This window comes from Ranitomeya variabilis, chromosome 1 (assembly GCF_051348905.1).
Source record: "Ranitomeya variabilis isolate aRanVar5 chromosome 1, aRanVar5.hap1, whole genome shotgun sequence".
Taxonomy (NCBI): Eukaryota; Metazoa; Chordata; class Amphibia; order Anura; family Dendrobatidae; genus Ranitomeya; species Ranitomeya variabilis.
Genome location: NC_135232.1, coordinates 1,078,875,419 through 1,078,889,621, shown reverse-complemented (window position 1 = coordinate 1,078,889,621; position 14,203 = coordinate 1,078,875,419).

Here is a 14,203-nt window from a genome sequence, read left to right as displayed (position 1 = left end):
ACATACAGTGTTTCCTACCAATAACCTTGTGATTCCCTGACTGCTTTGGCCTTGCGACGATACCTCCACATTTGCTGCTGGTGGTGTCCTAACCGGTGGGCTTACAGTGAGGGAAGCAATGTAGCGTTGCTGACTACCTTCATTCTGAGCAGGTGCACCAACGGTACGGGACGTTTGGTAGTTAGTCCAGGCTTGCAAGTGCATGCTGGTTAAATGTCTACGCATGCACGTTGTATTTAAATTTTGAAGATTCTTCCCTCTGCTAAAGGTCTTTGAGCATTTCTTACAGATAATTTTTGACTGATCATTCGGATCTTGGTTAAAAAATTGCCACACTACACTCTTCCTACTATAGAATACCTTTTCAGGCATTGCACGCTGTGCTACTTTCACCGGATGGCAACGCTGTCCTAAAACTGTTTTTGTTTTTGACAAACGTTTTTGGCCTGATACGGGCCTGCCAGATGACAGCTGTTGCGATGTAGATGGCTGCTGCGGATCATCCTCCGCTTCTGAGCTACTGGCAGCGGCACTCTCTTCCCCAATGGCTGCCAATCTGGGTCAACAACTGGGTCATCTATCACCTCTTCTACAATGTCATGTGCACCTTCGTCTGTGTCACCGTGTAAGGTGCTATAGCGTTTGGGACGGGGCACCATAGTCTCATCAGGGTCAGATTCTAGCTCAGTACACTGCGAGGGCAATGTAGTGATCTGAGTCAATGGAACAGCATAATAATCTAGCTGTGGCTGTGCATCAGTGCACTCCATGTCCCAATCATCTTGTAATGGGCAGTTAAGAATTTCCCTTTCTAACCCAGGCACGGTATGTGTAAAGAGCTCCATGGAGTAACCTGTAGTGTCACCTGATGCATTATTCACTTTTGGTTTGGGTGAAGGACACAAGGAAACGTCTTGTTCCTGACCGGGAGCATCCACTGACGACTCGCTGCTTTTACATTTGGAACTTTCTGAAGAGGAGGCGAAAGAGCTAGAGACTGAGTCAGCAAGGAAAGCCAAAACTTTTTCCTGCTGCTCCGGCTTTAAAAGCTGTTTTCCTACTCCCAGATATGGGAGCCTTCGAGGCCTTGTGTAGCCAGACGATGACGCTGGCTCAACATCTCCAGCCTTAGGTGCTATTGTGTTTTTGTCACTACCACCAGATGCACCACCACCACCACCATCAGTACCAGCTGGCAACCAACGCCCACGGGCTCTTCCACCAGACTTCCTGATTTTTTAGAAAATCTAACCAAAATAACAACCGTTTTATGGTACTGCAATACAAGGTAGAAGGTGTATATAAACTTGTTGAGAATTTAAATCTCCCTTTTTTGGAGGGGAGACTGAACCAAAACTCAGGCCCTGTGCATAAAGCAACACAATGTAAGTGGAAGAAAGTAGCTGGCTGATATACGACAATCTAACAGGACTGAAGTATATCCACTTTGTGAGAATTTGAATCTCACTTTTTTTGGGGGAGACTGAACCAAAACTCAGGCCCTGTGTATAAAACAACACAATGTAAGTGGCAGAAAGTGGCTGGAAGATATATGAAAAAATACCACGACTGTAGTACAATTTCAATCTCCCTACTATGATCTCAGGACAAGTATGGCAGCAATAAAAAGGACTGCTGCACACAAAGATGTGGACAAATAAATAAGATAACTGTGCAGAAAGGAGCAACAGGATTTTTGCTTTTAAAAAACCAGTTGGTTTGCACAGCAGCGTGCAAACAGCAATGCAGCTATCAGGGAGCCTTATAAGTAGTGTTGAGCATTCCGATACCGCAAGTATCGGGTATCGGCCGATACTTGCGGGTATCGGAATTCCGATACCGAGATCCGATACTTTTGTGGTATCGGGAATCGGTATCTGGAATCGGTATCGGGATTAATATCAATGTGTAAAATAAAGAATTAAAATAAAAAATAGGGATATACTCACCTCTCCGGCGGCTCCTGGACTTTACCGCCGTAACCGGGAGCCGTTGTACCTAAGAATGCGCGCTTGAAGGGCCTTAGATGAGGTCACTGCGCTCTGATTGGTCCGTAGCGGTCGCGTGACCGCTACGCGACCAATCACAAAGCAGTGACATCACCTAAGGTCTTTCAAGTGCTTGAAATACCTTAGAAGACGTCACTGCTTTGTGATTGGTCGCGTAGCGGTCACGCGACCGCTACGCGACCAATCAGAAGCTGCGGACGTCTTCTAAGGTATTTCAAGCGCTTGAAAGACCTTAGGTGACGTCACTGCTTTCTGATTGGTCGCGTAGCGGTCACGCAACCGCTACGGACCAATCAGAGCGCAGTGACCTCATCTAAGGCCCTTCAAGCGCGCATTCTTAGGTATAACGGCTCCCGGTTACGGCGGTAAAGTCCACGCTGCGTCGGAGGGTGAGTATATCCCTATTTTTTATTTTAATTCTTTATTTTACAAATTGATATGGATCCCAGGGCCTGAAGGAGAGTTTCCTCTCCTTCAGACCCTGGGAACCATACAGGATACTGTCCGATACTTGGTGTCCCATTGACTTGTATGGGTATCGGGTATCGGTATCGGATTAGGCCGATACTTTCCGATACCGATACTTTCAAGTATCAGACGGTATCGCTCAACACTACTTATAAGGCAGCCTAATAAGCTACAGAGCTGATGCACAAAAATATAGCCTCCACTGTCCCTGCAAAAAAAAGGTGGTGTTGGACAGTGGAAGTCGCTACAGCACAAGCAGTTTGGGGGTTAATCTTCCCTCCCTAACTATATCCCTTCTTCTGATAAAGCTGCAGCAACCTCTCCCTATGCTAAGATCGGCAGAATTAAGATGGCGGTCGGCGTGCACGCCCCTTTATAGCCCCTGTGACACTGCAGAAAGCAAGCCAATCACTGTCATGCCCTTCTCTAAGATGGTGGGGACCGAGACCTATGTCATCACGCTGCCCACACTCTGCGTCCTCCTTCATTGGCTGAAAAATGGCGCTGAAAGCGTCATATGAAATGCGACTTTTGCGTGCAGATCCGCGACCTCATGGCCGATCCCACACTAGGATCAGGTCGGGTTTCATGAAATCCGACTTTGCTGAAAGTCGGCGATTTTTGAATTTGTCCGATCCGTTTCGCTCAACCCTAGTGGGCAGCTTTACCATCTGAGAGAATACATATATATCTTCTGATACATGTTGGCACCAATGACACGGCAAGGAAGGACCTACCGACAATCTGCAAGGACTTTGAAGAGTTGGGGAAGAAAGTAAAGGAACTGGATGCACAGGTAGTTTTTTCTTCTATCCTTCCAGTAGACGGGCATGGCACCAGGAGATGGAACAGGATCCTTGATGCGAACAACTGGCTAAGACGATGGTGCAGACAACAAGGATTCGGATTCCTGGACCACGGTGTGAATTACTTGTACGATGGACTCCTCGCCAGAGACAGACTACACCTCAACAAACCTGGGGAACACACATTCGCCAGAAGACTCGCTACACTCATCAGGAGGGCGTTAAACTAGAAGAAGAGGGGACGGGAAGAAAAACATTAGACTCGAACAAAGAAGACCCAGGAAAACATACTCAGAAGGGAGGTAAGAACATTTCTAAAACAATCCACAGCGAGGAGATTGGAACAAAACAAAATCCTCTAAACTGCATGCTCGCAAACGCCAGAAACCTGACAAACAAGATGGAAGAACTAGAAGCAGAAATATCTACAGGTAACTTTGACATAGTGGGAATAACCGAGACATGGTTAGATGAAAGCTATGACTGGGCAGTTAACTTACAGGGTTACAGTCTGTTTAGAAAGGATAATAAAAATTGGAGAGGAGGAGGGGTTTGTCTCTATGTAAAGTCTTGTCTAAAGTCCACTTTAAGGGAGGATATTAGCGAAGGGAATGAGGATGTCAAGTCCATATGGGTCGAAATTCATGGAGGGAAAAATGGTAACAAAATTCTCATTGGGGTCTGTTACAAACCCCCAAATATAACAGAAATCATGTAAAGTCTACTTCTAAAGCAGATAGATGAAGCTGCAACCCATAATGAGGTCCTGGTTATGGGAGACTTTAACTACCCGGATATTAACTGGGAAACAGAAACCTGTGAAACCCATAAAGGCAACAGGTTTCTGCTAATAACCAAGAAAAATTATCTTTCACAATTGGTGCAGAATCCAACCAGAGGAGCAGCACTTTTAGACCTAATACTATCTAATAGACCTGACAGAATAACAAATCTGCAGTTGGTCGGGCATCTAGGAAATAGCGACCACAATATTGTACAGTTTCACCTGTCTTTCACTAGGGGGACTTGTCAGGGAGTCACAAAAACACTGAACCTTAGGAAGGCAAAGTTTGGCCAGCTTAGAGATGCCCTTAATCTGGTAGACTGGGACAATATCCTCAGAAATAAGAATACAGATAATAAATGGAAAATGTTTAAGAACATCCTAAATAGGCACTGTAAGTGGTTTATACCTTGTGGGAATAAAAGGACTAGAAATAGGAAAAACCCAATGTGGCTAAACAAAGAAGTAAGACAGGCAATTAACAGTAGAAAGAAAGCATTTGCACTATTAAAGCAGGATGGCACCATTGAAGCTCTAAAAAACTATAGGGAGAAAAATACTTTATTTAAAAAACTAATTAACGATGCCAAAAAGGAAACAGAGAAGCACATTGCTAAGGAGAGTAAAACTAATCCCAAACTGTTCTTCAACTATATCAATAGTAAAAGAATAAAAACTGAAAATGTAGGCCCTTTAAAAAATAGTGAGGAAAGAATGCTTGTAGATGACGAGGAAAAGGCTAACATATTAAACACCTTCTTCACGGTATTCACGGTGGAAAATTAAATGCTAGGTGAAATCCCAAGAAACAATGAAAACCCTAAATTAAGGGTCACCAATCTAACCCAAGAAGAGGTGCGAAACCGGCTAAATAAGATTAAAATAGATAAATCTCCGGGTCCGGATGGCATACACCCACGAGTACTAAGAGAACTAAGTAATGTAATAGATAAACCATTATTTCTTATTTTTAGGGACTCTATAGCGATGGGGTCTGTTCCGCAGGACTGGCGCATAGCAAATGTGGTGCCAATATTCAAAAAGGGCTCTAAAAGTGAACCTGGAAATTATAGGCCAGTAAGTCTAACCTCTACTGTTGGTAAAATATTTGAAGGGTTTCTGAAGGATGTTATTCTGCATTATCTCAATGAGAATAACTGTTTAACTCCATATCAGCATGGGTTTATGAGAAATCGCTCCTGTCAAACCAATCTAATCAGTTTTTATGAAGAGGTAAGCTATAGGCTGGACCACGGTGAGTCATTGGACGTGGTATATCTCGATTTTTCCAAAGCGTTTGATACCGTGCCGCACAAGAGGTTGGTACACAAAATGAGAATGCTTGGTCTGGGGGAAAATGTGTGTAAATAGGTAAGTAACTGGCTTAGTGATAGAAAGCAGAGGGTGGTTATAAATGGTATAGTCTCTAACTGGGTCGCTGTGACCAGTGGGGTACCGCAGGGGTCGGTATTGGGACCTGTTCTCTTCAAGATATTCATTAATGATCTGGTAGAAGGTTTACACAGTAAAATATTGATATTTGCAGATGATACAAAACTATGTAAAGCAGTTAATACAAGAGAAGATAGTATTCTGCTACAGATGGATCTGGATAAGTTGGAAACTTGGGCTGAAAGGTGGCAGATGAGGTTTAACAATGATAAATGTAAGGTTATACACATGGGAAGAAGGAATCAATATCACCATTACACACTGAACGGGAAACCACTGGGTAAATCTGTGTGGAGATCAGACTGAAAGAATCCATTGTGTCTTTCTCCTGAGACATTTGGCTTGCAGCAAGAAACTAGAGCAAAGTTGACATTTCCTTTTATGGAACTAATCACGGGTGCATTTCTTCTTGTAATTGTAACCTTTTACCTACATACCAAGCTGAACCTTATCTCTAGTATAGGCTGTTATTGTATAAGGATGTGAAATATGAGCGCTTGTACGCATGTCTGTAAAATGTTTAACTCTTTTTATAAAGGAGGGGTAGAGCTCAGTGGGTCAGACGTGCTCCTGGGCTTTCCCTGTATATGATCACACAACCTTTTGTGCTGCGTGTCATTTCACTCGGATTCCTACAGTTAGGAAGCCAGGGACAGATAAGGACTCAACATTTCTCTGGCGCACCGAACAGGGACCTGAGAAAAGAGTATTTGCTCGAGATTTACCTGCGGATACGGACAACGGAGATCTGGGATAATGGACGGCAAATGAACTGAAAAACCTGGCCAGGTAAGAGACATTATTAGTTCTCTTTTATCTGCCCTGTATTATCCGAAAGATCTCTATGAGCCGTGTCACGCTGGGTTAGTCTAGTAGTGAGTAGATACCTATAAAACTCGGGTTACCATATTGTATAGACTTATGAGTCCTGTCCCTGGCAGTGTGTGAACAGTGTGAAGGTTGTGGTATGTTGTGAAAGAAGAGCAAAAGTGCGTAGAAAATAAGCCGAAATAGTTGGGGTATAAGCCTTATACACGGAAGTCAGCCTAACTGGGTCATGTGGTTGCGTTCTTCTTCTCCGCCCATGCTTGACTCTCATTAAGTGCTTAATCTCCTTCATTTCTGGATAAGGTTTGATAGAATGAGCCCAGGACGCGGAATCATGAGCCTGGGACAAGTATGCTAACTGACACAGAAAGTTTTGTGATCTGTATGGTGTTGCTGGGTCTGTTTGTGTGCATAATAGCACTTAAGTACGTTCTGCACGTTAGGAAGAACGGAGCAGACAAGCCCTTCAATATTTTAGCTCCCTAGGAGAGAAGGCAACGAGACATCACCATAGAGTAAGTGATTGTCCAAACGTCACCTAGGGTAGTCATAGCTAATATTGAAAAGAAAAATGGGAAATAAACAGACCAAAACTGTCTTAGGACAAGTGGAAGCAGCAGATATCATACAGGAAAGATGTGGAAAGACAGTCAGAAGGCAGATTAGAAGGGTAAGAGAAAAATTGGGAATTTCAGAAGCACTTATGTTCAGTACAGAATGGGAAAGACTGAGTAAAGAATGAGGTGGAATTATCAAAGACAATGGGTGGGAAGAAATCATACATTGTATGATAGAGGTCTCAAAAACAGCTAAAGAGGAGAATTGGAAGTATGATCCAGACACTTCCAAATGGATCATGGGGAAGGGAAAAAGTTGTGACATAATCCCGCCACCTTACCTAGATCCAAAAGCCCAATCATTTGTACCATCTGGAAGAGCAGAAGGAGGAAAACAATTTCCAGCCTTGTATCCCAATCTTGGTGGGGTAGGAGGATGGGAATGTTCACACTGTGGACAACAAAATCCAGATTGGAGAAATGATTGCCTAGCCTGTGGTACACCTAGATATGACGCTGTACTTGCCCCTGTTAGGGTAGTACCAAGACCCTTTAGGGAACCTGGTGCTGACGGGGTAATGAACACCAGATATCATCAGACCAGACAATACTTTCCTTGGTCCCCTGCTGAGGGTATGTCCCTCCTGCATAATGCGCCTGATCCCACTCAATATCCTATCCGATTTGCGCAGTATATACAACAAATCAAGGATGGCACCATTGAAGCTCTAAAAAACTATAGGGAGAAAAATACTTTATTTAAAAAACTAATTAACGATGCCAAAAAGGAAACAGAGAAGCACATTGCTAAGGAGAGTAAAACTAATCCCAAACTGTTCTTCAACTATATCAATAGTAAAAGAATAAAAACTGAAAATGTAGGCCCTTTAAAAAATAGTGAGGAAAGAATGCTTGTAGATGACGAGGAAAAGGCTAACATATTAAACACCTTCTTCACGGTATTCACGGTGGAAAATTAAATGCTAGGTGAAATCCCAAGAAACAATGAAAACCCTAAATTAAGGGTCACCAATCTAACCCAAGAAGAGGTGCGAAACCGGCTAAATAAGATTAAAATAGATAAATCTCCGGGTCCGGATGGCATACACCCACGAGTACTAAGAGAACTAAGTAATGTAATAGATAAACCATTATTTCTTATTTTTAGGGACTCTATAGCGATGGGGTCTGTTCCGCAGGACTGGCGCATAGCAAATGTGGTGCCAATATTCAAAAAGGGCTCTAAAAGTGAACCTGGAAATTATAGGCCAGTAAGTCTAACCTCTACTGTTGGTAAAATATTTGAAGGGTTTCTGAAGGATGTTATTCTGCATTATCTCAATGAGAATAACTGTTTAACTCCATATCAGCATGGGTTTATGAGAAATCGCTCCTGTCAAACCAATCTAATCAGTTTTTATGAAGAGGTAAGCTATAGGCTGGACCACGGTGAGTCATTGGACGTGGTATATCTCGATTTTTCCAAAGCGTTTGATACCGTGCCGCACAAGAGGTTGGTACACAAAATGAGAATGCTTGGTCTGGGGGAAAATGTGTGTAAATAGGTAAGTAACTGGCTTAGTGATAGAAAGCAGAGGGTGGTTATAAATGGTATAGTCTCTAACTGGGTCGCTGTGACCAGTGGGGTACCGCAGGGGTCGGTATTGGGACCTGTTCTCTTCAAGATATTCATTAATGATCTGGTAGAAGGTTTACACAGTAAAATATTGATATTTGCAGATGATACAAAACTATGTAAAGCAGTTAATACAAGAGAAGATAGTATTCTGCTACAGATGGATCTGGATAAGTTGGAAACTTGGGCTGAAAGGTGGCAGATGAGGTTTAACAATGATAAATGTAAGGTTATACACATGGGAAGAAGGAATCAATATCACCATTACACACTGAACGGGAAACCACTGGGTAAATCTGTGTGGAGATCAGACTGAAAGAATCCATTGTGTCTTTCTCCTGAGACATTTGGCTTGCAGCAAGAAACTAGAGCAAAGTTGACATTTCCTTTTATGGAACTAATCACGGGTGCATTTCTTCTTGTAATTGTAACCTTTTACCTACATACCAAGCTGAACCTTATCTCTAGTATAGGCTGTTATTGTATAAGGATGTGAAATATGAGCGCTTGTACGCATGTCTGTAAAATGTTTAACTCTTTTTATAAAGGAGGGGTAGAGCTCAGTGGGTCAGACGTGCTCCTGGGCTTTCCCTGTATATGATCACACAACCTTTTGTGCTGCGTGTCATTTCACTCGGATTCCTACAGTTAGGAAGCCAGGGACAGATAAGGACTCAACATTTCTCTGGCGCACCGAACAGGGACCTGAGAAAAGAGTATTTGCTCGAGATTTACCTGCGGATACGGACAACGGAGATCTGGGATAATGGACGGCAAATGAACTGAAAAACCTGGCCAGGTAAGAGACATTATTAGTTCTCTTTTATCTGCCCTGTATTATCCGAAAGATCTCTATGAGCCGTGTCACGCTGGGTTAGTCTAGTAGTGAGTAGATACCTATAAAACTCGGGTTACCATATTGTATAGACTTATGAGTCCTGTCCCTGGCAGTGTGTGAACAGTGTGAAGGTTGTGGTATGTTGTGAAAGAAGAGCAAAAGTGCGTAGAAAATAAGCCGAAATAGTTGGGGTATAAGCCTTATACACGGAAGTCAGCCTAACTGGGTCATGTGGTTGCGTTCTTCTTCTCCGCCCATGCTTGACTCTCATTAAGTGCTTAATCTCCTTCATTTCTGGATAAGGTTTGATAGAATGAGCCCAGGACGCGGAATCATGAGCCTGGGACAAGTATGCTAACTGACACAGAAAGTTTTGTGATCTGTATGGTGTTGCTGGGTCTGTTTGTGTGCATAATAGCACTTAAGTACGTTCTGCACGTTAGGAAGAACGGAGCAGACAAGCCCTTCAATATTTTAGCTCCCTAGGAGAGAAGGCAACGAGACATCACCATAGAGTAAGTGATTGTCCAAACGTCACCTAGGGTAGTCATAGCTAATATTGAAAAGAAAAATGGGAAATAAACAGACCAAAACTGTCTTAGGACAAGTGGAAGCAGCAGATATCATACAGGAAAGATGTGGAAAGACAGTCAGAAGGCAGATTAGAAGGGTAAGAGAAAAATTGGGAATTTCAGAAGCACTTATGTTCAGTACAGAATGGGAAAGACTGAGTAAAGAATGAGGTGGAATTATCAAAGACAATGGGTGGGAAGAAATCATACATTGTATGATAGAGGTCTCAAAAACAGCTAAAGAGGAGAATTGGAAGTATGATCCAGACACTTCCAAATGGATCATGGGGAAGGGAAAAAGTTGTGACATAATCCCGCCACCTTACCTAGATCCAAAAGCCCAATCATTTGTACCATCTGGAAGAGCAGAAGGAGGAAAACAATTTCCAGCCTTGTATCCCAATCTTGGTGGGGTAGGAGGATGGGAATGTTCACACTGTGGACAACAAAATCCAGATTGGAGAAATGATTGCCTAGCCTGTGGTACACCTAGATATGACGCTGTACTTGCCCCTGTTAGGGTAGTACCAAGACCCTTTAGGGAACCTGGTGCTGACGGGGTAATGAACACCAGATATCATCAGACCAGACAATACTTTCCTTGGTCCCCTGCTGAGGGTATGTCCCTCCTGCATAATGCGCCTGATCCCACTCAATATCCTATCCGATTTGCGCAGTATATACAACAAATCATGCAGACTCATGCTGGGGTCTGGGCGGACGGGGAAGAATTATGTAGAATGAAAATGTCCCCCGGACTTTTTCAGGAATTATTGACACACCTACAGCCCAATAGACCAGTGGCAGAAGGGGGTGCCTTACAGACAGAAGCATCAGGTACCCAGTTCACAGAGGCATTAATAATTTTCATGAGAGGAAAACAGAGGGAAAGGGGGTCTACAGGTGTGATTATGCAGAAATTTGGGCAAAGTATTGAAGAATATAGTCAAGAACTAGAAAATAGCTTTAGGGATGAAGGATTGGATTTGACTGATGCTTCAGTAAGGAGACTTTTTACAAAACAATTAATAGAGGGGCTAGATCCGAAAATCAGAGAAAAATTTAAATCCTCTACTCCAGATTGGAGAACAATTGAACAACCAAATATTGTGAAACAACGATGTTTAGGAATAGCCATGGATATGAGAGAGAATCGTAAGCCTGTTAGAATAGCACAAGCTAATACAGGAGGAAGAGTGAGACACAATTTTCCTTGCCACTACTGTAAAAAGCCAGGTCATTTCCAAAGAGAGTGCAGGAAGAAGTTGGCAGATATAAAGTCAGGCAAATTTGTTCCCAGAAATAACCCTCCCCAAACGGACAACCAGCAGAAATCTACCATCATAGATGGTCCCATACCAGATTCAGATTGACTCGATGTGTTACAAACTTCCCTACCAGCTAGAAGACCTATGATACAGGTGAATGTGGGGGGGAGAGAGATTCCATTTTTGATAGATACAGGTGCAACTTCCTCAATTTTGAATCAAGATTTTCTTCCGAATCCGGAAGATATTTCAGAACAAACAACTTTTGCTGAGGGTTATGATGGGGTAATTCGAACACTGCCATATACTGTGCCCCTAGAGGTCTCATTAGGACCTAAATGTTTTGCATCCAGATTTTTGTATGCCAGAGGTGCCCCAACATGTCTGTTAGGAACTGATGTACTAAAGAAATTAGAAGCTAACATCAAATTTAGGGAAGATGGCACAGTTATGCTGACTATCCCTGATGATGCAGAATCATTAGAACAATATGTCAGAATTCAGGCTTTTGAGGATTATACTGAAGAAAAAGAGTACATCACAGATCTAGACCTCTCAACGGTCCCAGAAACACTGTGGGCACAGGGTGACACTGATGTGGGATTATTGCATATTTCTCCTGTAAAATTATCTGTGCAACCAGGAGCTGTTCTCCCACAGCTCAGACAATACCCTGTGAGTGCCCAGCAGGAATTAGCAATTACAAAACAGATAGAGGGATATAGAGAGAAAGGAGTTTTGGTAGAGATACAATCACCTGCTAACACTCCTCTGTATCCAGTCAAGAAGAGAACTCTTGATAAGGGTTCCATGCCCAAATATCGTATGGTACATGATCTAAGAGAAATAAACAAAGTTCTAGATCCAATCACCCCAGTTGTACCCAATCCTCATACGTTACTATCACAGATACCAGCCAGTTCTCAAGTGTTTACTGTAATAGATCTTTCAAATGCATTTTTCTCGGTTCCTTTACACCAAGATAGTTGGCATTTGTTTGCATTTACATTTAAGGGCAAACAGTTGGCGTGGACACGCCTTCCACAGGGAATGATACACTCCCCTACTCTTTATTCAAATGCCCTACAAACAGTTCTTCAAAGGTTTGAACCTGAATCACAGGTAGTAATTTTGCAGTATGTGGATGACCTACTACTTTGCTGCCCAGATTTAGAAACTGCAGAAAGGTCCACTGTGAGTTTACTATGTTTTCTAGAAAAAGAAGGGTGTAAAGTGAATAGACAAAAGCTACAAGTTTGTCAGATCAAAGTGGTCTTTCTAGGTCATTGCATTTCTCAAGGTAAAAAGCATCTTACACCTCAAAGAACTGAAGCAATAAGACAGATGAATGAGCCTAGAAATCATAAACAGCTACGAGCATTTTTAGGAATAGTGTCTCATTGTAGACAATGGATTATACATGCCAGTCAACTAATGCAACCACTGTATGACTGTGTAAAAAGTGAACCTTATTTGTTGACAAAAGAAGGTCAGATTTCGTTTCAACAATTAAAAGATGCCCTTGTTTCAGCTCCAGCGTTAGGGCTACCAGACTACACCAAACCATTTCAGCTTATGGCTGCAGAAGTTGATTCTCATGCTACAGGAGTTCTTACCCAGAAGCATGCAGGGAAACAAAGACCAATTGCATATCTTTCAGCAAGGTTAGATCCAGTAGCTAGAGCAGCGCCAACCTGTGTACGTGTAGTTGTTGCTGTCTCACTATTGTTGGACAAAGCATCAGAAATTGTCCTAGAGCATCCACTCACAGTTCAAACTACACATGATGTTTATGGGATATTAAACCAGGTCCAACCAAAACACATTTCCATGGCCAGACATTTGCGGCTACAGTGTTCTTTGCTGCTTCCCTCTACTATCACATTTGCTAGGCTTCAGACTCTCAATTTAGCTACACTGCTACTTCTCGAGTCTGAAGGGGGGAATAAGGACACTGATCCACACGCAAATTTTTTCCCTACAGACACACATGATTGTACAGAGCTCATTTTACAAGAAACAGCAGGCTTACCCAATGTATCCGAAACACCACTTCAAAATCCAGATTTAGAGCTGTTTATAGACGGTAGTAGGTTTGCAGATGACACAGGTAACTTCCATACAGGGTATGCAGTTGTGTCAGAATCTGAAACTCTCAAAGCAGAACCACTTCCACCAAAACAGTCTGCACAAGAAGCAGAACTAACAGCATTGATCGAAGCGCTAAAAATAGCTGAGAATCAGACAGCTAATATATACACTGATTCTAGGTATGCACATGGTATTGTGTTTGATTTTGGAGTAATCTGGAGAGCTAGAGGTTACATGACAGCGTCAGGCCAACCTGTAAAACATGCTTCTCTGATCAAACAGATCTTAGAGGCTGCACAAGAAACAAAAGAAGTAGCAGTAATTAAGGTAGCTGCACATGTGAGACTCGACACTAGGGAATCTAGGGGAAATGATAGGGCTGATAAAGCAGCCAAAGCAGCAGCAGTCAAACCCTTACAGCAGGTTCATACTGTAAACCCCACAGAAAATACTGAAGATAGACTGAGACAAGCACAGGAAGATGCAGGAGAAGAGGAGAGGGACAGGTGGAAAAAGGAAGGGGCAGAAGAACAAGCAGGAATTTGGAAGAAAGATGGACTAATATGTCTACCTAGAGCCTGGTACCCGATTGTAGTTGGTGGACTACACCACCCTACTCATGTGTCTGCAAATGCAATGACACTACTGGCAAAGCAAGTCTGGTTGGCTCCAGGTTTTGGCAACTACGCAAGAGACTATTGTGCTGCATGCGTTATATGCCTGGCACATAATCCCGGACAGACAACAAAGACCCCTATGAAGCACCACGTCCGACCTCTCTATCCGTTTCAGCGATTACAAATAGACTTTATCCAGCTGCCAAAAAGTAATGGGTATGAGTATGTGTTGGTGTGTGTGGACATGTTCTCAGGGTGGCCAGAGGCCTATCCAGTT